This window comes from Arachis hypogaea, chromosome 11, assembly GCF_003086295.3.
Source record: "Arachis hypogaea cultivar Tifrunner chromosome 11, arahy.Tifrunner.gnm2.J5K5, whole genome shotgun sequence".
Classification (NCBI taxonomy): Eukaryota; Viridiplantae; Streptophyta; class Magnoliopsida; order Fabales; family Fabaceae; genus Arachis; species Arachis hypogaea.
The window spans coordinates 137,143,112-137,167,763 of record NC_092046.1 but is presented as its reverse complement, the minus strand read 5'-3'; the positions used below and the strand labels follow the sequence as shown (position 1 = coordinate 137,167,763).

General features: G+C 36.9%; 1 non-coding gene across 1 annotated transcript; it reads left to right on the top strand.

Annotated features, from left to right (window-relative positions):
* Positions 1 to 1,127: 1,127 nt before the first annotated feature.
* Positions 1,128 to 1,233, top strand: LOC112725144 (small nucleolar RNA R71). The gene has a single exon (XR_003164270.1). It is a non-coding gene; the product is annotated as a small nucleolar RNA R71 (small nucleolar RNA).
* Positions 1,234 to 24,652: the final 23,419 nt, after the last annotated feature.

Genomic DNA, 24,652 nt, shown 5'->3' with positions numbered 1-24,652 from the left:
CAGGATCTTGTCTCTTCAGAGGTAGTTTCTGCCTAGTCAAGTCATCCAGTTCTTTAGTGAGTAATGGAGGTTCATTCTCCCAAGTCTCATTACCAAATAACTTGGCGTTTAGCTTCATGATTGCTCCAAGGTACTTAGCAACTTGCTCTTCAGTAACATCTTCATCCTCTTCAGAGGAAGAATACTCATCAGAGCTCATGAATGGCAGGAGTAAATTCAATGGACTCTCTATGGTCTCTGTGTGAGCCTCAGATTCCCATGGTTTCTCATCAGGGAATTCCATGGAGGCCAGTGGATGTCCATTGAGGTCTTCCTTAGTGGAGATCATTGCCTCTTCCTCCTCTCCAGGTTCGGCCATGTGAGACGTGTTTATGTCCTTGCACTCTCTCTTTGGATTCTCTTCTGTATTGCTTGGGAGAGTACTAGGAGGGAGTTCAGTAACTTTCTCACTCAGCTGACCTACTTGTGCCTCCAAATTTCTAATGGAGGACCTTGTTTTAGTCATGAAACTTTGAGTGGTTTTAATTAGATCAGAGACTACAGTTGCTAATTCAGAATGGCTTTGCTTAGAATTCTCTGTCTGTTGCTGAGAATATGATGGAAAAGGTTTGCCATTGCTAAACCTATTTCTTCCACCATTATTGTTGTTGAAGCCTTGTTGAGGCCTCTGTTGATCCTTCCATGAGAGGTTTGGATGATTTCTCCATGAAGGGTTATAGGTGTTTCTATAGGATTCTCCCATGTAATTCACCTCTTTCATTACTGGGTTCTCAGGATCATAAGATTCTTCTTCAGATGAAGCTTCTTTGGTACTGCCTGTTGCTGCTTGCATTCCAGACAGACTCTAAAAAATTATATTGACTTGTTGAGTCAATATTTTATTCTGAGCCAGTATGGCATTCAGAGTGTCAATCTCAAGAACTCCTTTCTTCTGACTTATCCCATTATTCACAGGGTTCCTTTCAGAAGTGTACATGAATTGGTTATTTGCAACCATTTCAATGAGTTTCTGAGCTTCTACAGACGTCTTCTTCAGATGAAGAGATCCTCCAGCAGAGCTGTCCAATGACATCTTGGACAGTTTAGACAGACTATCATAGAAGATACCTATGATGCTCCATTCTGAAAGCATGTCAGAAGGACACCTTCTGATCAATTACTTGTAACTTTCCCATGCTTCATAGAGGGATTCACCTTCCTTCTGTCTGAAGGTTTGGACTTCCACTCTAAGCTAGCTCAATTTTTGAGGTGAAAAAAACTTTGCCAAGAAGGCATTAACTAGCTTTTCCCAAGAGTTCAGGCTTTCTTTAGGTTGTGAGTCCAACCATGTCCTAGCTCTGTCTCTTACAGCAAAGGGGAAGAGCATAAGTCTGTAGACCTCAGAATCAACCCCATTAGTCTTGACAGTGTCACAGATTTGCCAGAATTCAGCTAAGAACTGATGAGGATCTTCCAATGGAAGTCCATGAAACTTGCAATTATGTTGCATTAGAGAAACTAATTGAGGCTTAAGCTCAAAATTGTTTGCTCCAATGGCAGGGATAGAGATGCTTCTCCCATAGAAGTCAGGAGTAGGTGCAGTAAAGTCACCAAGCACCTTCCTTGCATTATTGGTGTTTTCGGCTGCCATGGCTTCTTCTTGTTTGAAAAGCTCTGTTAGGTCCTCTACAGAGAGTTATACTTTAGCTTCTCTTAGCTTTCTCTTCAAGGTCCTTTCGAGTTTAGGATCAGCCTCAATCAGAATGTCTTTGTCCTTACTCCTGCTCATATGAAAGAGAGAAGAAGAAAGTATGGAATCCTCTATGTCATAGTATAGAGATTCCTTGAGGTGTCAGAGGAAAAGAAAAATAGAAGGAGGAAGTAGAAAGAGAAGAATTCGAACTTATCAAGAGGGATAGAGTTCGAATTGTTGATAGTGGAGGAGTGTTAGTCCATAAATAGAAGGATGTGAGAAGAGGGGAAGAATTTTCGAAATTAAAGTAAAAGATTTTGAAATAATTAAAAGAAATTTTGAAAATTTGATTGATGATTTTTGAAAACTAAGATTGGGAAAGAAATTAAGTGATTTTTGAAAAGATTTTGAAATTAGAAATAAAAAAGATATGATTGAAAATTAATTTTGAAAAAGATGTGATTGAAAAGATATGATTGAGAAGATATGATTGAAAATCAAATTAAAAAGAGAAAGTTTTAAAATTAAAGTTGATTACTTGACTAACAAGAAATTAAAAGATATGATTCTAAAATTTAAAATTTGATCATTTCTTAATAGGCAAGTAACAACTTGAAAATTTTGAATTAAATTACTAATTGTAGCAAGGATTTTCGAAAATAGTAAAAAAATAAAAATAAAAAAATGGAAAGAAATTGATTTTGAAAAGATATGGTTGAAAAGATATGATTTGAAAAAGATTTGATTTTGAAAAATTATGAAGATTTGAAAAAAATTTGGATTAAAAACAAAATCTTCCCTCTAGTGTCATCCTGGCGTTAAACGCCCAGAATGGCATTCATTCTGGCGTTTAACGCCCAAAATGCTACCTTTTTGGGCGTTAAACGCTCAGCCAGGGTACCTGGCTGGCGTTTAAACGCCAGTTTTCCTTCTTCACTGGGCGTTTTTGAATTCCCAGCTTTTTCTGTTTAATTCCTCTGCTGAATGTTCTGAATCTTTAATTCTCTGTATTATTGACTTGAAAAGACACAATTTTGAAAATATTTTTGAATTTTAATGATGAGAAACAATAAAAATGCAACTAAGATCAAATAAACAATGCATGCAAGACACCAAACTTAAAAATTAGACACTAGACTCAAACAAAGACATAAAAATATTTTTGATTTTATGATTTTATAAATTTTTTTGTGATTTTTCAAAAATCATATGGAAAAGAGAATAAAGAGATTCAAAACTTTTAATAAGAATTCCAGGAATCATGCAATGTTAGTCTAAAGCTTCAATCTAAAAAGATTAGACATGACTGGCCAAGCTTCAGCAGCTAAATTGATGAGAATCAATCAGCTTTTGTGATGATAAGAACATCACCTTGAAACTCTAGAATCCATTCTTAAAAATTCTAAAAAATAAAAAGAAAAGTACCTAATCTAAGCAACAAGATGAACCGTCAGTTGTCCAAACTCGAACAATCTCCGACAACGGCGCCAAAAACTTGGTGCACGAAATTGTGATCATCAACAATGGCGCCAAAGAATTGGAGATCTCAAATGTGAATCACACTTTGTCACAATTCCGCACAACTAACTAGCAAGTGCACTGGGTCGTCCAAGTAATAAACCTTACGTGAGTAAGGGTCGATCCCACGGAGACTGTCGGCTTGAAGCAAGCTATGGTCATCTTGTAAATCTCAGTCAGGCAGATTCAAATGGTTATGGAGGATTGATAATTAAAGATAAATAAAACATAAAATAAAGATAGTGATAGAGATACTTATGTAATTCATTGGTAGGAATTTCAGATAAGCGTATGAAGATGCTTTGTTCCTCCTGAACCTCTGCTTTGCTATTGCCTTCTTCCAATCATTCATACTCCTTTCCATGGCAAGCTTTATGTTGGGCATCACCATTGTCAATGGCTACTTCCCGTCCTCGCAGTGAAAATGTTCTACGCACGCTGTCACCGCACGGCTAATCATCTGTCGGTTCTCGATCATGTTGGAATAGGATCCATTGATCCTTTTGCGTCTGTCACACACCCAACAATCGCAAGTTTGAAGCTCGTCACAGTCATCCCTTCCCAGATCCTACTCAGAATACCACAGACAAGGTTTAGACATTCCGGATCTCAAGAATGGCCGCCAATAATTCTAGCCTATACCACGAAGGTTCCAATCTTAGATTAGAAACCCAAGAGATACACATTCAAGCTTGTTTGCATGTAGAACGGAAGTGGTTGTCAGTCACGCGTTCATAGGTGAGAATGTTGATGAGTGTCACATAATCATCACATTCATCATGTTCTTGGGTGCGAATGAATATCTTGGAGAAGAAATAGACTTGAGTTGAATAGAAAAACAATAGTACTTTGTATTAATTCATGAAGAACAGCAGAGCTCCACACCTTAATCTATGGTGTGTAGAAACTCCACCATTGAAAATACATAAGAACAAAAGGTCTAGGGATGGCCGAATGGCCAGCCTCCCAAAGAGGGTTCAATCATCAAAACATGATTCCAAGATGATCAAAAGATTAAAATACAATAGCAAAAGGTCCTATTTATAGAGAACTAGTAGCCTAGGGTTTACAAAAATAGGTAATTAATGCAGAAATCTTCTTCCGGGCCCACTTGGTGTGTGCTTAGACTGAGCATTGAAACTTCCATGTGTAGAGACTTTTCTTGAAGTTAAACGCCAGCTTTTGTGCCAGTTTGGGCGTTTAACTCCAGCTTTTGTGCCAATTCTGGTGTTTTGACACCAGAATTCTTAAGCTGACTTGGAATGCCGGTTTGGGCCATCAAACCTTGAGCAAAGTATGGACTATTATATATTGCTGAAAATCCCAGGATGTCTACTTTCTAACGCAATTGAGAGCGCGCCAATTGGGCTTTTGTAGCTCCAGAAAATCCACTTCGAGTGCAGGGAGGTCAGAATCCAACAGCATCTGCAGTCCTTTTTCAGTCTCTGAATCAGATTTTTGCTCAGGTCCCTCAATTTCAGCCAGAAAATACTTGAAATCATAGAAAAAACACACAAACTCATAGTAAAGTTCAGAAATGTGATTTTTATTTAAAAACTAATAAAAACATAATAAAAACTAACTAAAATATACTAAAAACATACTAAAAATAATGCCAAAAAGCATATAAATTATCCGCTCATCAGTGGTTATCTTTTCCACTATAAATACACTGACATACTCAAGTATATTCAGGACCCAGTCTACAAAAAAACCTGCTTTGAACCCTTATTAACTTAAGTATCGGAGTCACTTGCAGATACTACCTCCACCTCCTCACGAGGAACTCGGACGACGGTACTTCGACACCAGTTCAAGTCGGACGTTGCCATAAAAAGAGCCTAGATCTCACGTCTAGGCCCAAATATAACCCAGTTTCAGGTAACTCTCGGAACATTACCGCCGTTGTCGGGGACCTGGAAGTTTATACCTAATCATGGCAGACAATCAATTCAAGGACGGTCACATGGCGTTTGAGTCAAAACCAGAACCTCATAACGATGACCGAGCACTCGTGATATCTCCACAACATGAAAGAATGAGTGGCCCCACGAAGAGGGTACATCGGGAAATCCTCTACCATGGCGAATCCATTCTGAAGTTCATCCACCCGAGGATGAGGAGCCCCCTCATCCAACAGAGATCATGAGACTTGTACACAGCCACCATGGCCGATTATAGCAACTTGAGCAAAAGATTGAGCGACAAAGAGAGGCGGAAAGAGATTTACGAAAAGAGGTACGACAACGAAGAGAGTTAGAAAAAAAGCTCTCACAACTAGTAGAGGCCGACCTTCGAAGTCGGAGTAATTGGGTGGATCAGGAGGAAAGTTTTCTTGGAGGAGATGATCCGTTTATTGAAGAGATCATGCGAGCTAGGGTTCCTATAGGAAATTCAAAAGTCCTAACATGAATCTCTATGACGAAACGACCAACCCAAGACACCACCTTAGCAATTTTAAAAGTCGAATGTACCTGGCTGACGTGTCCAATGCAACTCGCTGCAAATCTTTCCCAACGACATTAACGAAAGCGACGATGAAGTGGTTTGATAGTCTACCACCTAGGATAATAACTTGTTTCGACGATCTAGCAAGAAATTTTCTCACCCACTTTTCGATCTATAAAGATAAAGTCAAACATGCTCCTAGCCTACTGGGGGTCAAACAAGAAGTCGGAGAAACTCTCTGATTTTACATGAAGTGATTCAACAAAGCCTGTTTGGAGATCTAAAATTTACCCACAGAAGCAGTAATAATGGGGTTGGTTAATGGTTTTAGAGAAAAGTCATTTTCTCAATCTATATCCAAGTGACATCTGACCTCTTTGTATGAAGTACAAGAACGGGTGGAGAAATACATTAATATGGAGGAGAATTTTTGACTTAGAGAACCAGTTCCAAGGCCAAACCCTCCCTTCAAGTTCAGGACAAAGATAAGGAAGCGAAGAAAAAAGAGGAATACAGCTCAGAGAAGTCTCGAAGATATCATAACTTCACCCTGCTCCGAGTTTCTCTAGTCGACATCTACAGAAAAATTTGCCACACTAGAAAACTTCCACCTTCTTATCCTATTAAGCATAAGAAAGTCGAAAGTTGGACAAAATATTGCGAGTATCATAAAGTATATAGGCATTCCACCAATGATTGCTATGATCTGAAAAATGTGATAGAGAAACTGACTAGATAATGTCGATTAGAAAGATACCTTGCCGAAAGTTTGGATGATCTGGAAAAAAGGAAGAGAGGTGATGAAAATAAGGGAGGACGAGATCGGCTACCATAGACCCCCTGATAGGCAAATCCACATGATAGCTAGAGGATTTGCAGGAGGAGGGGTAACCAAGTCTCCTCGCAAAAGACATCCAAAAGAAGTCTACCAAGTTGGTGAAGAAAGTAAAGTTCCCGACTTACCCACAATCTCATTCACCAAAGAAGATGCCCAAAGAATAACCCAGGGCATGACGATCCTGTTGTGATTACAGTGATATTCGCTAATGCAAATCTCCACAGAACTCTGATAGATCAAGGGAGCTTGCCCGACATCTTATTCAAGCCTACTTTTGACAAGCTTGGACTAGAAGAGAAAGAACTAATAGCCTATACTGACAATCTTTTTGGGTTAGGAGACACATCCATTCAACCCCTCAGCTTCATCTCCTTACATACCACTTTTGGTAAGAAGTAAAAGTCCAGAACTTTGAGTATAGACTACATTGTGGTCGACGTAGCATCAGCCTACAATGTACTGATAGGTCGGACAACTTTGAACCGACTAGTTGCAGTTGCTTCCACTCCTCATCTCTGCATGAAATTTTCGACTTCAGAGGGAATTACCACCATAAGAGGAGATCAGAGGTTGGCACAAAAAAGCTATAATGAAAGCCTGAATCTATGAAAAAGCATAAAAGGTAAAGAAGTCAATACTTTTGAGCTTGGTAGTGTCCAAGCACGAGAAGAGCTACGACCACAACCTGGCAAAAAAAATTGAAGAGGTACAAATCGAAGACCAGGAAGAGAAAACAACAAGATTCAGAGCCAACATCGGGAAAGAGTTAAAAGCAGACCTCATTAATCTCTTACAACAAAACTCCGACCTCTTGGCTTAGAAAGCCTCGACATGCCCGGGATAAACCCTAACCTCATGTATCATAAGCTCGCTGTCTACCCGGGTTCATGTCCTGTTCAACAGAAGCGATAAAAGCTCGGGCCTAAAAGAGAACAAGTCGTAGAAGAACAAGTACAAGCCTTATTAGATGTTGGGCTTGTAAAGGAAGTAAAATATCCTTTGTGGTTAGCTAATGTAGTCCTGGTGAAGAAACAAAACAAAAAATAGAGAATGTGTGTTGATTATACCGACCTCAATAAAGCTTGTCCCAAAGATCCATATCTTCTTCCCAGCATTGATGCCTTGGTTGACTTAGCTTCAGGATATAGCACTACAAGAAAATGAAACATTTGTAACAAAAAATTTGTATCAAATTTAAAATTGTTACAAAAAATAAGTTTTTTGTAATAATAATTGGTAATTGTTACAAAAGAATAATGTTTTGTAACAACAACATGATAATATTTTGTAACAACCTAATTTTTTTTGTTACAAATTACATTAGTTTTTGTAACAAGATGGTGTTTTATTACAAACTATTATAATATTTTGTAGCAAAAAAAAGTAATTGCAAAAATTTGAAATATTTTGTAACAAAATATGTGTTTGTTTCAAAAACTCTAATTGTTTTGTAACAAAATATTTTTTTGTTTCAAAAACTCCAATTGTTTTGTAACAAAAAAATAATTTATCACAAAATTTAATATTATTTATAAAAAGTTATTTGTTTGTCACAAAATATAAGTATATTTTATAACAATTTTTTTTTCAAAATATTAAACACTTTAAGAGTAAAAAAAATTATATATATATATATATATTTTAAAATAATTTTATTTTGTTTCAAAAAATAAAATTTTTTACGTACTGTTTGTATTCATTAAGTTTTAAAAATGATAAATATTATTTTATATTCTTTTAAAAAATTAATATATAATTTTTATTAATAATCAGATTTTTAAGATTAACAAAATGGATTTGAATTTTCTAAATTTTGAATTTTATTTTAGACATTATTTATTTCATAGATAGAAATAAAAGAGAATATATCTAAAACAGTTATTTAAAAATGAGATATCACACTTTTATAAATATTTTAAGTTTAAGACAATTAATAGTTATGTACAATTTTTATTATAATTAATTATTTTATACAAATTAAAATTAAAATTTTGGTAATAGAAAAATAATAAAATGTCATATAATTTAATTTAGGCAATAGATATTTCAGGTTTAACCTGTGTTTCATAAAATGACTAGAATATTCATTTTATGATTTAAATTAGAAATAATTATTTGAACATTGATAAATTAATAAAATTATGTGTTCCGAAATTAATTTTTACAATATTATATTTGAACCCTAAATTGTCATTCTATTTCAAATATTTTATACAATTATTATATTACTTGTATATATTTTACCTTAACTCTAAAATTACTAAATAAAACCCTAATTTTACTAAATTCCTAAATCTATTACCCTAAATCCCTAAACCAGGGGAAAGAAAGGAAACGGAAAACCCACAGAAGGAAAAAAGAGGGAATCAGAGAAGAAGAGGAAGGAGAAGAGAGAGAAGGGATGGCGCCGGGAAGGGTGCCACTGTCGCCGCCACTGCCGTCGTGTGGGTGAGAGGGAGAGCTCGCGAACGGGGTTGCTGCCCAAAGCTGTCGTCACCATTGGAGCTGCACGAAGCCATCTCCATCATCGTCACCTAGGGCTGTTGTCGTCGTGCTTCATCGCTGCCGTCGCTAGGGCTCGTCACCATCGTCGTAGCCATCGCCGTCGCACGCAGAGGGGAGAGAGAAGGGAAGATCCGCGACTGGCCAAAAGAGAGGGGGGAGTCGAAGGACACGTTGGTGGGTGTTCTCCTCGCCGCCGCCGTGGAAGCTCGCCACCACTGTGAAGATGAACTGAGGCAAGCATTCTTGCTCTTGGTTTCCGTTCTGTTTTGTTTTTGGTTTTTGTTCTGTTCTTGCTTTTAGTTTTCGTTCTGATTATTAGGGTTTGCGATTCTGTCCCCTTTGAAGCTACTGCCGTTGTCGATTGCCACTAGAGAATGTGCCGCCGACCTTCTACTGCCGAGAGCCAATGCTGGAGCTGTCGTGATGAGTCTGAGACTGCTACTTTGATTCTAGGCTGTGTGATTGCTCTTAATTTCCATCCAATCTGAATCCTCTATTTTGCTACAACCCCGGTCACTGCTATGAAGACTATGCTTCTGCCATTCTGGTTGCGTGGAAGTTGCCACTACTGCCATGAAACTAAAAGAGAAGGGAGTTGTTATGTTAAATTATGCGATTGCGATATCGAAGTAGGGGCTTTAACTTAAATGATTTTAATTTTAGAATGCCCATAAAGTTTATTGAATAACTGCAAATAGGTTTAATTATCATGAGTAATTAATTGATTATATGGATGTTGAATTATGACTGTGAAATGTGATTGGAATTGTTGATTCAGTGTTATTGATTGATTATGTGGATTGTGAATTGTTTGACAAATAATTATTGTGAATACTAGATTTGATGGATTATATTGGTTGATTACTGTTGAGTTGGTTATTAAATATATTGTAATGGTGGTGGAATTGGTTGGTGATTATTTTGAGATTTAATTTTGAGAGGTACTGAAAGTTGAATCTTGAAATGCTAAACTTTTTGTTGAAAATATGGTTTTTAAGATAAACGGCAATTTTGAAAAGCAGACCAGCAATTCGATAGTGATCGAAATAATATGAGATTAAAAGTTAAATGAATTACAATGAGTATGGTTGCTAAGATTCATATTTAAAAGTTTTCGTATTAATTAGAGAATTAGTTATGATTTTTCAAAGTTAAATTATGAAATCTGATTTTCTACATTTCTTTTAAACGAAGTCAGAAACTTTGAAAAGTTATAACTAATTCTGTGATGATCGAAATTGCATGGGACTAAGTTTGAATTAAACTTGAGAATATAGGAAACTGGACTGGAAATTTTGAGACATTTTCGTTAAATGTACAATTTATAGAGAATTTTTAAAGTTAGGTCGATAAATCTGTCCTGGAGCAGAAAAGTTCAAGCAGGGCAGCAACTTATTTGTCTTCTTGCGACTCCTCCGAGCTGAGTTTTGGAGAAAAACTAATTTTGTTTTAAAATTCGATTAACTTGGTTTATTGCTCTAAAATTTTATAATTTTAAAAGTTAAATATTGGGAGTTGTGAATTTTTTAAAATTGGTGATCAAAGCTGGAAAGAATAAGTTTTCAGCAAAGTTTGCATCAACTTTCAATGCTTGCAACTCTTGGAATTGAATAGCGATTGAGTTGCAACCAAGACACACTTGTTACTAAATAAGTTAGGAGTCTCCAAACTAAAATTTAGTTTAATTGAAGTTTTGTAATAAAAGTTATGTAAATTGAAAGATACTAAGCTTAGTGATTTCTAAAACAGATTTTGATGTGATTTTCTTTGTGTAATTGTGTATTAAATGATGTAGATATTTTATTATTTCATTTCTTTAATATTATCTCTGTGAGTTTTATTGTAGATTACGTAACATAATGGCCTCACGAAGGTTGACAAGGGCTACTGCATCTAGTTTTACAACACCAGCCCCCTGCTCTAGCCCTAGGTGCCCCTGCTTCAGTCTCGGCAGCCCCTGCCCCAGCCCCGGCATCCCCTGGTCCGAGTAAAAGCTCAACTGGAATCTCAACAAGGCGTTGTGAACTCTTTCATAATGCGCTTTGACAATGAAAGAAACTAGACAATTAAAGGTACTCCTAAAATTGCTTAAGGTTTTAATACATATTTCTAGATGATTCATATATTATTAGTATAGTTTAATTTGTATATAGATCTGTTTATCACATTTTACTTGTGTCATGATTGAGAAATGACAAATGTCTTATTATTTGGTTTGATAAATTTGGTTGTGTATTGGCGGAGAAATAAGTAGTGAATTGGTTGTTTTTGTTGGAATTGTAAACGGTGGAAATATCCAAGTTTTAGGGGGGTTCTGCGAAAAATTTTCTAAACATTTTGGATAAAAGTTAATGGAAAAAATTATAATTAGTGTTATATCTTGTTTCTAATTTTTTTTTCGGTCTTTCTTATATACAGGAGTGCTAAAATGGTGACAACATGCTACCTTGAGGACTCAGAAATATTTTGATTCATAGAGACACTAATCTATGTTAGAACTTTTAACTTTTGGTTAAACTTGTGGAAGAAATATAACTTATAAAATTAATCAATGTACTTACTAATGTTATTTTGTTTTAAAACAATTTTAGCAAAATGAGACATATTTGAATTATATATGTTTTTACATATTATATAAATGTAGATTTGCTTAGTAAAATAGTTAATATATTAGTGATGAGGGAAAAACGATTCCACACAAACTCACCGGCAAGTGTACCGGGTCGTATCAAGTAGTAAAACTCACAAAAAGTGAGGTCGATCCCACAGGGATTGATGGATCAAGCAACTTTAGTGAGTGATCAGTCTAGTCAAGCAGACAGTAGTGAATTAGGTGAAATTGGAGCAACAGAAAGTAAATTACAGAGAATTGTAAATTGCAGAATGTAAATCAGCAGAAACTTAAAGAGAAAAAAAAGTAAATTGCATCAAATGTAAAGGGAATTGGGTGCTGGAAAATTAAATGAAAGCAGTAAATAAGAACTCAGAACAATTGCAGAAGACTAAATTGCATGAAAAGTAAATTCAGATCACGGCAAGCTCAAATGTAAAGTTGCAGAAAGTAAATTTGCAAAAGAGAATTATCAGAAACTGAAATTGCATAAGCCAAATTGAATACTGAAATGTAATAGTGCAGAAAAATAAAAGTGTATTAACTATGCTAAACTCTCTGAAGTCTCTAATCCTCCAAGAGATATTTAGAGTCTCTAATCCTCCAGCCTGAGCCTTCTATTCTACTCCTACTCCTACTGTCCGTGCTCCTAATGAAATGAAACTGATGCCTTTATATAGGCTTTACAAAATGAAAATAAAATTGAAATTGAAAACAAATTACAATTCAAATGAAATTCCTATTCTAACTATTTCTTGTGCCTTTGAGTGATGAAAATGGGCTCTGCTTGCTTTGAATTTCACTTGGGCTTGGAATCAGATAAATTGAGCAGAAGTGATGCTTCCAGGAGAGCATAGCGTTCATTAAGTGAGCGAAACACTTTTGCACCCACGCATATGCGTCCTTTGCGCGTTTTGGGGCTTTCCACGCATACGCGTCCCTCACGCTCACGCGTGCTTTGGTAATCTGGCACATCGACGCGTGCGCGTCCCTTGCAACGTTCACCAAACGAGCGTAGCATTCTTCAATTGAGTGCTACACCACGCGTACGCATCACCTACGCGTACGCGTGGGTTTTCAAACATGCTACTGCTACGCTGCTGCTCAACCCACGCTTGCACGTCCTTCTTCAGCTAAATCCCATCGACGCGTGCGCGTCATGCACGCGTGCGCGTCGGTCGCAAAACTCCAATTCCAATTTTGAAATTGCCCGAAAACGTTCTTTAAGCCAACGTAGCGCTCTCTTTAGAAATGAGCGCTGATCATATCCACGCGTACGCATCATGCACGCGTACGTGTGGTTCTTTAAAAATCCTTGCCCGATGCGTCAGCGTCGTGCACACGTGCGCGTCGTGGCGTTTTCGCGCCAAGAGCGCTCCTTGGTTTAAATCATTGGCCACACTTTTAAAAGCGTGGCCTAAGACTCCAAAGTGTGCCCAAGCTCCAAAATGTGCCCCAGAATTTCTCTTTTCTCCTTTTTAGCTTATTTTGTGCTTTTTTGCTTCTTTTTCTTTTTATTTCCTACAAAGTTTATAAAATCAAAAGATCAAAGAAATATACCATTTAAGCACAAAAGCATTCAATATTTAAGCACTAATCATCAATTTCTTGTATGAAAAAGCATAGAAAAAATATGACATGATGACATATCATCACAACACCAAACTTAAACCTTGCTTGTCCCCAAGGAAGAAAAGAATCATGCAGTAAATTTTGACAAACCAAGGTGAGAAGAATAACAAGTTAATGTTCATGGTTAGCTAGTTTTCTATGCATGCTACAATCACAATAGAAATGTAGATGATTGATGCTTCTATCTAGCTCATTTTATGAAATCTTTTCCTTATATTTCTTCCTTGAAACAAGCTTTTCATTTTCTTATTAGCTTCTCCTTTTGGGTGCTTTGCCCCATGAGTTGATAACAAAGCTACGACTCTAAATGCTTTGTTTTCAAGTATTACCACTTGATACATAAGCACCACAAGCATTTAATTAGAGGACTTCTTTAAGCTCATTTGTTTTTTTTCTTTACTCTCTAATCATTGATGCTCAGAGCCTTGAGTTTTGAGGGAGTGCTCTTGCACTTGAGCCTAGCCTTGACTCTAAGTGTTTTGTTTTCAAGCTTTTTGCCTGATACATAAATACCACAAGTACTTAACAATTGAATTGTCATTGGTACTCAGAGCCTTCAGCTTTCTCATTCTTTCCCTTTTGCTTTTCTTGCCTTAATTTGTACTTGCTTCTTCAAGGTTTTCATGATTTCAAAAATTTCATAAAATGTCCTAGATGAAAACTTCAATTAAATAAAATCTAATGCAATTGAGCAACAGTTAATCATTCTAGCCTTCAAATACTTTTATGCACATGCTAAGTTCTTCTTTAATTCCTTGTTTGTTTATGATCATGATACTTTATTACTTTTGAACTCACAGAATTCAAGTTGGTAGTCATAATGTCACAGCAAGATGTTACAAATCAAAATTCAAGCTATGCTTATTCATACCACACATGCATACAGAGAACATAAAGACAATCATGCTCTTTAAAGTACTAGAAGCAAATAAGAGGAAAAAGAACTTTACCACCTTGTAGTTCATCTTCACGGTTGTTGTCCTTTTCCTCCTATTCTTCCCCTTCCCATACCAACTTAGGGTGTTTGCTCATCCTTAAGCAACAATTAAAATAATGGTGATGGGGCTAAGATGGATCGTGAGTGTCTTTCATAATGAAATGTCAGTAGCACATGTGTTTAAGTAAGCAAAATTAAAAATAACCATGAAGGCACAGGAGACAGAGACATTGTGATTGCAAAAATAAGAGGGTGTGCATGATATATTGTATAAAAGATAAGTGGCACACCAAACTTAGTGTGACACTTTCACTTGGAATTGATGCAAGTATCCAGTAAAGATTGGAAACAAATTTTGTTGCATAGCATCACCAAACTTAGAATGCAATCATATGTCAATTTATTTGAACTAAAACTAAACAAAGGAAACTGTTACATGTTAAATACAATCACCAAGTAAAGAATTTGTCATGAATAAGGATTTCTTGATGAGGTATTTAACAAAAACAGTTAAGGAGCAAAATAACTGAAAGCATTAAAAACAAAGAAATGACTAAAACAAAGATAATAGTAAAAATGTTACACCAAAAGAAAGATAACCTTGCAGAGGCATTATGATTATGCAGACAAGTGGTGTTGTTGAATAAATTGCATAGAAAAATAAGTGGCACACCAAACTTAGAATCTTAGTGTGACACTTTCATTTTAGATTTGATGCAATCATCCAGAAAGATTGAAAACAGATTGTTGCAGGGCAACACCAAACTTAGAATGTAATCATATGTCAATTATTTTGAAATTAAACAAAGCAAAGGAAGAAAATAAATAAAGCAGAGAAATGAAATATTACCTAAGGTTGGGTTGCCTCCCAATAAGTGCTCTTTTATTGTCATTAGCTTGACATGTTGTTCCTCACTTTCTTCCTCTTCTTCCAGTTTGTTAAGAGGAATGACCCCAAGAGGGGAGAAGATTCAGCTATTGTCCCCTGTTTTGGTCTCTCCACAACAAGCTTCCTTTTGTTATTCGCTGGATTGAGCTTGCTTGCTGGATCAGGGATAGGATTGTTTGCAGTTGACCTTTTGTTGAATGTTGTCCTTGGTATTTTGGTCACAATCCTCTCTTTGGTGTTCTTGTTGGTTGCCTTCACTCCTTGGATATCAAGACATGGTTGCTGTGTGATTGTTGGAGCTTTATCTTCATCAAAAGCCTTTTGAATTGGTGGTTCAATGAGCCCTTCTTCTATGCAACTTTCTGCCTCACTTGAGTATGGACTTTCTTGATTGTCTTCCTCACTTTCTTGTTCTTCTACTTCCTCTAGGGGTGGAAATAGGTCAGGCCAGGCCAGGCTTTGCTCTTAACAGGTCTAGCCTGTCATGTAGTTAATTGGCATGAGCCTGGCCTGCAGCCTGCTATAGGTTTTTTTTAAAGTACTAAGCCTGGCTTGGCCTGAAGCCTGTTAAAAGGCCTGCTAATTTTTTTTACAAAAATAAAAATATTATTTAGAAAATTTTTTAATAAACATATTTATATATAAAATGTCATATTTAATATTTATAAGAATTTTTAAACTTTAAAATATTTAAAATATATAAAATTATTTATAATTAAATATAGTAAATTTAAAATATCTCATTATTTTGTTAATAATAAAAAAATTATTTATATATAATTATATATTAAAAGGCCCAAACAGGCCTGACAGGCCAGGCCAGGCTAATTAGTGAGCCTAGGCCTGGCCTATTAACATAATAAGGCTTTTATAACAGCCTGATCCTGTGCCTATTTTATAACAGGTCAGGCCAGGCCAGGCCAAACACAGGCCAGACTGTAGGCCCCTGGCAGGCCGCCTGGCCTTTTTCCACCCCTAACTTCCTCTTTTGCACTCAACATTTGATGTAATAGTACTTTCATAGAGGAGGTTTGTTGTTCTTCCCAAGATTTCTTTATCTCATCTTCATATCTTTCAATCATAGATTCAAGTGTTGAGAGTTTTTGGTTCAGGAAAGTTTGTGGGGGTTGTGAATTTTCATGTTCCCTTGTCATCTTAAGTGGCTTCTGTAGATGTGCAGTTTCAGGTTCAAATACCTCCACCACCTCATTCTTCATCGAAATTTTGCTTGACACAGATGCCTCTTCTTCTTGTTCTTCCACTTCCTTCTTCACATCCACCAATTGGTCTTCATCTTCCTTGCTCAGCAGTTCTAAGTTTTTCCTCATTTGCTCTAAGTGCCCATCCATCTTCTTGAAGAGGATCTCTTGCTCTTTCCAGGATTGTTCTTGTCTTTCCAAGAGTTCTCTAGTTTTCTCCCTAGAGTCTATGTCACTTTGCAGATATTGTTCTGCTTGTAGCAAGAGAGAAGCAGATTGGGGTGGATTTTGTGGGCTTGTGGGTATTGTGGTGAAGTTATGTTGAGGGATATGAAATAGATTTTGTGAGTAATCAGGTGTGTCTTGTGGTTGGTGAAATGGATTGTATGGATCTTGGAGGAAACTTTGTGTTGAGGTATAGTCAAGTGATGAAGGATTTTCAAATGAAAAACGGGGAGATAAAGTTGGATAACTTTGCATAAATGAGTTGAAGGTTTGCTCAAGTGATGATGGCTCTTGATTAATAGAGTGTGACACATTGAGTGCTCTCTGATTTTGATCCTCCCAAGCACAACTTGAAGAATTGTTGAATTCATCATAGTATGGATCATCTTGTGGCATTGGGGGATAATTTTGCATGAATTTATTGAAAGCACACTCCAGTGATGATGTCTCTTGATGAGTGGAGTATGAACTATTGAATGTTGTTTGGTTTTGATCCTCCCACCCACAACTTGAGTGATTGTTGAATTTATCACAGTGTGGATCATTATGTGGCATTGAGGAGCAATCTTGCATGAATTCATTGAAAGCATGATCAAGTGATGATGTCTCTGGATGAATAGCATATGGAGCATTAGAATTCCCTTCCCAGCCATAGTTTGTGTCAGTGTCATAACAGTATGATTCACTTTGTGGCTCTGGGAGGAAATTTTTTTCACTTGATTGTTCACACTCTTGGTGATATTTCCATCCATAATTAGGATAATGACTTGAATCATTTCGCGGTGGTGGGCAATATCTCATGAAATTGTCTTGATCATTTTGTGGTTCTGAAGCATATCTCCATTGATTGGAGTGCTCAGAATCTGTGATTTCTTGGTGATATTCCCAGCCACCATGAGGATAATGACCTGAATCATTTTGTGGTGTGGGGTAATATCCCATGAAATTGTCTTGCTCATCTTGTGGTTCTGAAGCATATTTCCATTGATTCGAGTGCTCAGAATCTGTGATTTCTTGGTGATATTCCCAGCCACTATTAGAATAGTCCATTGGTGATGGTGGGTAATATTCCATAAAATTTGTTTGATCAAAAGATGAGGTGAACTCCATTTAAATTTTATAAAACACATCACCAATGAAAATTGAAATTCATGTCACAGATGAGAATTTCTTAGTGAGGCAATAACTCAAACACCTTGGTATCAGCTCAAAACAGAAAATCAAAAACAAAGAAAATGCTTAATCTAGACTTCTCACCCACTTAATCATTGTCGATCTATATCAATCCCTGGCAACGACGCCAAAAACTTGATGAGGAAAAAATGATTCTACATAAACTCACCGGCAAGTGTACCGGGTCGCATCAAGTAGTAAAACTCACAAAAAGTTAGGTCGATCCCACAGGGGTTGATGGATCAAGCAACTTTAGTAAATGATCAGTCTAGTCAAGCAGACAGTAGTAAATTGGGTGAAATTAGAGCAACAGAAAGTAAATTACAGAGAATTGTAAATTGCAGAATATAAATCAGTAGAAACTTGAAAAGCAAGAAAAGTAAATTGCATCAAATGTAGAGGGAATTGGGTGCTGAAAAATTAAATGAAAGCAGTAAATCAGAACTCAGAACAATTGCAGAAGACTTAAATTGCATGAAAAGTAAATTCAGATCACAGCAAGCTCAAATGTAAAGTTGCAGAAAGTAAATTTGCAGAAGAGAATTATCAGAAACTGAAATTGCATAAGCCAAATTATATAGGCTTTACAAAATAAAAATGAAATTGAAATTGAAAATAAATTACAATTCAAATGAAATTCCTATTCTAACTATTTCTTTTGCCTTTAAGTGATGAAAATGGGCTCTGCTTGCTTTGAATTTCACTTGGGCTTGGAATCACATAAATTGAGCAGAAGTGATGCTTCCAGGAGAGCGTAGCGTTCATTAAGTGAGCGGAACGCTTTTACACCAACGCGTACGCGTCCTTTGCACGTGTGTTTCCTTTGCACGTTTTGGGCTTTTCACGCGTACGCGTCTCTCACGCTCACGCGTGCTTTGGCAATCTGGCACATCGACGCGTGCGCGTCACGTACGCGTACGCGTCCCTTGCAACGTTCACCAAACGAGCGTAGCGTTCTTCAATTGAGTGCTACACCACGCATACGCGTCACCTACGCGTACGCGTGGGTTTTCAAACATGCTACTGCTACGCTGCCGCTCAACCTACGCTTGCGCGCCCTTCTTCAGGTATATCCCACCAACGCGTGCGCGTCATGCAGGCGTGCGCATCGGTCGCGAAACTCCAATTCCAATTTTGAAATTGCCCGAAAACATTCTTTAAGCCAACGTACCGCCCTCTTTGGAAACGAGCGCTGATCATATCCACGCGTACGTGTCATGCACGCGTACGCGTGATTCTTCAAAAATCCTTGCCCGACGCGTCAGCGTCGTGCACGCTTGCGCGTTGTGGCGTTTTTCCGCCAAGAGCGCTCCTTGGTTTAAATCATGGGCCACACTTTTAAAAGCGTGGCCTAAGGCTCCAAAGTGTGCCCAAGCTCCAAAATGTGCCCCAGAATTTCTCTTTTCTCCTTTTTAGCTTATTTTGTGCTTTTTTGCTTCTTTTTCTTCTTATTTCCTACAAAGTTTATAAAATCAAAAGATCAAAGAAATATACCATTTAAATACAAAAGCATTCAATATTTAAGCACTAATCATCAATTTTTTGTATGAAAAAGTATAGAAAAACATGACATGATGACATGTCATCAATTAGTTAATTTAAAAAATAATTTAGTAAATTATGCATGCAATTTGTATTAAAAAAATTGTTACAAAATAATTATTTTGCTTTTGTAACTAAAGAAAAAAAATATTACAAAATCAAGCTACATTTTGTAACAAAATTTTATGATAGGAAAAATGAGATTGTCACCAAAAATATTTTGAAGATCAAAATTTGTTACAACTTTTGTAACGACTTTTGGTTTTTGTATCAGAAAAATTTATTATAAAATATCACTTTGAATTGTAACAGTTCCATTTTTTGTTACAAAAATTTTTTGTAACAAGACATACTGCAATGGCCTCTTTTTTTGTTACAAAATCCTTTCGTTTCAAAATTTCGATTTTTTGTAACAATTTTTTTGTTACAAATATTGATTTTTCTTGTAGTGTAGGTACATGTCCTTTATGGATGCATACTCGGGTTATAACCAAATCTCGATGTACAAGCCGGACCAAGAGAAGACCTATTTCATCCCTCCAAAAGCTAATTATTGTTATATAGAAATATCTTTTGGATTGAAGAACCTTGGAGCCACATATCAACAATTAATGAATAAGGTATTCTCACCTCATCTTGGAAAATTAATGAAAGTGTATGTGGACGACATGCTTGTCAAGACAAAAGAAGACGTCAACCTCCTATCCAACTTAACTGAAGTATTTAACACAATCAGAAAGCACGGGATGGGACTAAATCCCTCAAAATGTACCTTCGCAGTGGAAGTCGGGAGGTTCTTAGACTTTATGCTCACCCAAAGGGTATTGAAGCCAACTCAGACAAATGCTAGGCAATATTGGAGATGAAAAGCCTGACCTATCTCAAAAAAGTGTAACAATTAAATGGAAGGTAGGCAGCCTTATCCAGATTCTTGACAGGATCAGATCTGAAGTCCCTACCCATGTTCTCAATACTTAAGAAAGGGAGTCGATTTCAATGGACTCAAGAATGTGAACAAGCCTTTCAAGGCTTAAAAAATTTTCTAAGTCAACCACCAATCTTCACCCTACCTGTTCTAGGGGAAGAGCTCATGCTGTACCAAACAGAGCCATAGCCTTAGTCCGGGAAGATGAAAACGAACAACAACTAATCTATTTTATTAGTAAGGCTCTACAGGGGGAAGAACTAAACTATCAAAATATAGAAAAGTTTTTATATGCCTTTGTTGTCACTTCTAGAAGGCTACGACCTTTTTTTCAAGCTCATACTATAAAGGTCCAAACTAATCAGCCTATGAAGCACATCTTATAAAAGACGGATACTGCAGGACATGTGCTACAATGGCCAATAGAGCTATCCAAGTTCAACTTAAAGTATGAAATTCGGACAGCAATCAAATCTCAATATTTAGCCGACTTTATGGCCGAATACACTGAAGCTAAGGAAAGCCCTGTAGCTTAGAATTCGTATGTAGACGGATTATCCAATAAAGCTAGAAGTGGAGTAAGAGTTATTTTGGAGAATAAAGAGAACTTGGATAGAACTTTCATTGAAATTTGAGTTTCCATCCTCCAACAATCAAGTCGAGTATGAAGCTTGACTTGCTGAAGTTGGGGCAGTGAAGTTGATTGTGTTTAGTAATTCTCAAGTAATAACCTCTCAAGTTAATGAAACTTATCAGGCTAAAGATCCCAACATGATGAAGTACTTAGAAGAAACACGAGAACAATTAGCTCAATTTTACGAAGTAAAAATCCGACATATAGCTTGGGAATCAAATATCCGAGCTGATGCTCTTTTCAAGTTGGCCAGCACCAAGTCAGGTGGTAACAATAGAACCTTGATCCAGGAAACTCTCCACACACTATCAAATAACTAAGAAAGTTGACAAGTTGGGCACAATGACCATATCCAATCTAAGTTTAGGGTGGATGGCTTCCATCATCGAATATCTCCAAGTTCGATATTGTCCATAAAGAAGAAAGAAAATCAAGGAGGTGCACAAGGAAAGCACAAAATTACACCCTGGTTCACAACATCCTTTATAGAAAAGGAATATCCACATCTCTACCAAAATGTGTCTTGATGTCCAATTCTAACGAATGTCTAAAGGAAGTCCAGAGCGGCATAGACAGAAACGACCTAGGAGCACGGTCGCTAGCTAAAAAAGTGATTTGAGCTGACTTCTTTTGGCCGACCTTACAAAGGGAGGAAGCCGACTTCGTTAAAAAATGTTTGCCTTACCAAAAGCATGCTAACTTTCATGTGGCACCCCCAGAAGAGCTCATCAGCATCACTTTACCTTGGCCATTTGCAAAATGAGGCTTAGACCTCCTTGGGCCATTCCACAGGCCCCCAGACAAGTTAAATACCTTATAGTGGGTATTGATTATTTCACTAAGTGGATTGAGGCAGAACCTTGGCAACCATCACAGCTTAAAGAAGTCATAAGTTCTTCTACAAGAACATTGTCACTCGGTTTGGAGTTTCACACTCCATCACCACAGATAATAGACTCAGTTCACCGACTCAACCTTCAGAAGCTTGCTGGTAAGCCTCAAGATTAAGTACTAGTTCACATTGGTAGAACACCCTGAGACCAATGGACAAGTAGAAACTACGAATAAAGTCGTGTTGGTTGGATTAAAACACCAACTACAAGATGCAAAGGGAGCATGGGCAGACGAGCTTCTTCAAGTCTTGTGGGCATATCGGACAACACCCCACTCATTAACAGGAGAATCTCCTTTTCGACTTGCTTACGGCATAGAAGTTATAATTCCTATAGAAGTATCCGAAGAATCTCCAAGGGTTAGATTCTACGACAACATAGAAAATGTTCGAGCTCAAAAAGAAGAACTAGACCTCCTCCCAGAAATCGAGAGCAAACTCGGATAAAAGAGGAAGCATTGAAACAAAAAATGGCCTTATGGTATAACAAGAAGGTCATCAAACAAAGCTTCACCCCAAATGACCTTGTATTAATTCGAAATGACATTGGAAGACAGAAGTTGGGCGAGAAAAAATTGGCTGCGAACGGGAAAGGACCTTACAAGATCGTTGAAGTCTTAAGCAAGGGTTATTACAAAGTGTCTTACCTAAAAGGGAATGAGCTCCCAAGGTCATGGTATGAATGTAACCTAAAGAGGTACTATAGTTAGAAAGCACACCTTATTCCCTGATGTACTCTTTTTTTTTTCGACTTCATGATTTTTTCCTGAGAAAGGGTTTTCCTGAAAGGGTTTTAACGAGGCACCATAACAAGAGATAAGGGTAACAAAAGCTCTTAGTAGCAACAACACTTATGTAAATAATTTTTTCTTATTTACGATAATTCATTTTCTCATAAAAGTTTTCATTTCAAATGCACTAATCTAAGCTTGAAAAATCGCAAAAATTATTGTTCGACCTATATAGACTACAAGATGAAGCGACGGGATACAAATTAGTGTAAGAAGTTATATAAGCAAATCGTGGTCCGACCTCATTTGAAACTGAAGAGTAAAAAATGGGTGGATCTAAAACAAATCGCAAAAGTAACTTGTCAAAACCAACTACTTAAAGTCGGAATGAAACTAAGGGAAGTACATATTCTGATCCTACAAAAAGATCAATAAGGGACCGACTTGCTTCAATCGACATCTTTAGAAACTTAACAAAATTATCATTAAAAGCTATCAAGTGATTTAGGTTTTTAGTCATAAAAAGATAAAGAAACAGCTACGACAAACAACATTAACAAAATTCATCCATATCTAACTGTCCCATACCAAAATAGTAGGAAAAAGTTTGTAAAAACAACAAAATAAAAAGAAAAATTGTTCCAACTACAACTATTACAAAGCCAAATTATTCATAAAGACCCACAAGTCGGGCCATCCAAATACTTAGAAATTTAAAAGCTAAGGAGGAGGGATGTGTTCACTGGAAGTCATGTCTTCGGGTTGCGGGGAAGAGGTCAGAAGAATTTCTGGCTGGGAAGGAGCAGGCTCATCATCCACTCGAGGAGCTCCCTCAGCTCGGACTTCAGGAACCTTCAGGTCAGACATAGGAGTGTCCTACTCATCCTCAGGCATAGGGACTATCTTCCCTTTCACCACAACATTGTCAAAACTAATGAGGAAGGTCCACTTCGAGAGCTATAACTCGAAACTGGGCCTTCAAATTTTCTATCAACTCATCCATTCCTTCAGCTATAGTTCCCTCCAGCTCCGCATATTTTTCTCTAGACTTGACGACCTCGTGTACTAAATCAAGTTTTTTCTCCGAAGACCCTAGTGTAACTCTCTTCAGCCTTCTTTTCTAAGTCCTCTGCCATGGCTAATACAAAACCCACCAAACTAGTAAATAATTAATGAATAAATTAATTATTTAAAGAAATTAAAAAATAGAATTTTATGATTTAATAAGATAAAACTTATTAAACTAAGAATTTTGACACTAATTTTAAAGAATTTGGCCCAAGATTGGGCCGAACAGGCTAAATTGGTCGAACCGGACCCAAAACGGGCCAAGGCCCAACCCAAGTTAATGAAATAAAAGAGCTTCAGCTCTCTCTTCCCCCTTTTATTATGAAACACATTGAAAGCTTTGAGGGGAGGAGCAAACAAGGGTTCAAACCCTTGGTACCAAATTCAATCTCAAATAACTTTTGATCCGGAGCTCCGATTGACGAGCAGTCAGTGGCCACGCATTCGTCTCGAAATTCTCTACAAAGACCGCTAATTAATTTGATAAGAAAACCTCAATCTCACTCTCAGTCTCTCATTCCCATATTTGAAAGTTTGATATTTGGGTGTTGAGATTTTTAGTTGTTTTGATGTTCTAGGGTCAAATTAACTGGAGAAAATTAGTGACTCTTGCTTAATTGATGCATAAATAAGGTAAGAACCTCAAGCCCTTGTTGATTTGTGATTTAGCAATCTTGAATGTTGATTATAGTGTTATGTTGTGGGATTAGATTGGATATTGTTGATTTGGAGAACATTGATGATGTTAGGAGCTTGATTGTTGGACCTTGGTGGCTAAGATTCAGTTCAAAGAGGCTTTGAAGTTGTGGACTCTTGAAGAACATTGACCTTGAGGTGTCCTTAGGTGTTACGAGGAATCGGCTAAGGTACGGTTTAAGTTTTATTTAAGTACCGTGTAATATGATGTGAATTCTCAGGTTAGATGCCCCTAGAATTAAGCTTGAATGATATGTTTGGATGGATTGATGTGTGTAGAGGATGCATGAAGGAAATTGATACGGTATTTATGAAATTGATATTGGTGTTGGATAATTATTATATATTTATAAGTAATGTTGAATTGATGAAATATTGGGTCGGAGGCTGGAAGGAGGTAAGAATGGTAAGTGATGGTTGGTGAATGAAATTTAGTTAATATGTATATTGGTTAGTAATGTTGAGATTGTGGTTGAGGTTGTGATGTGTAATATTGTTTGTGAAGGTTGGATATGAT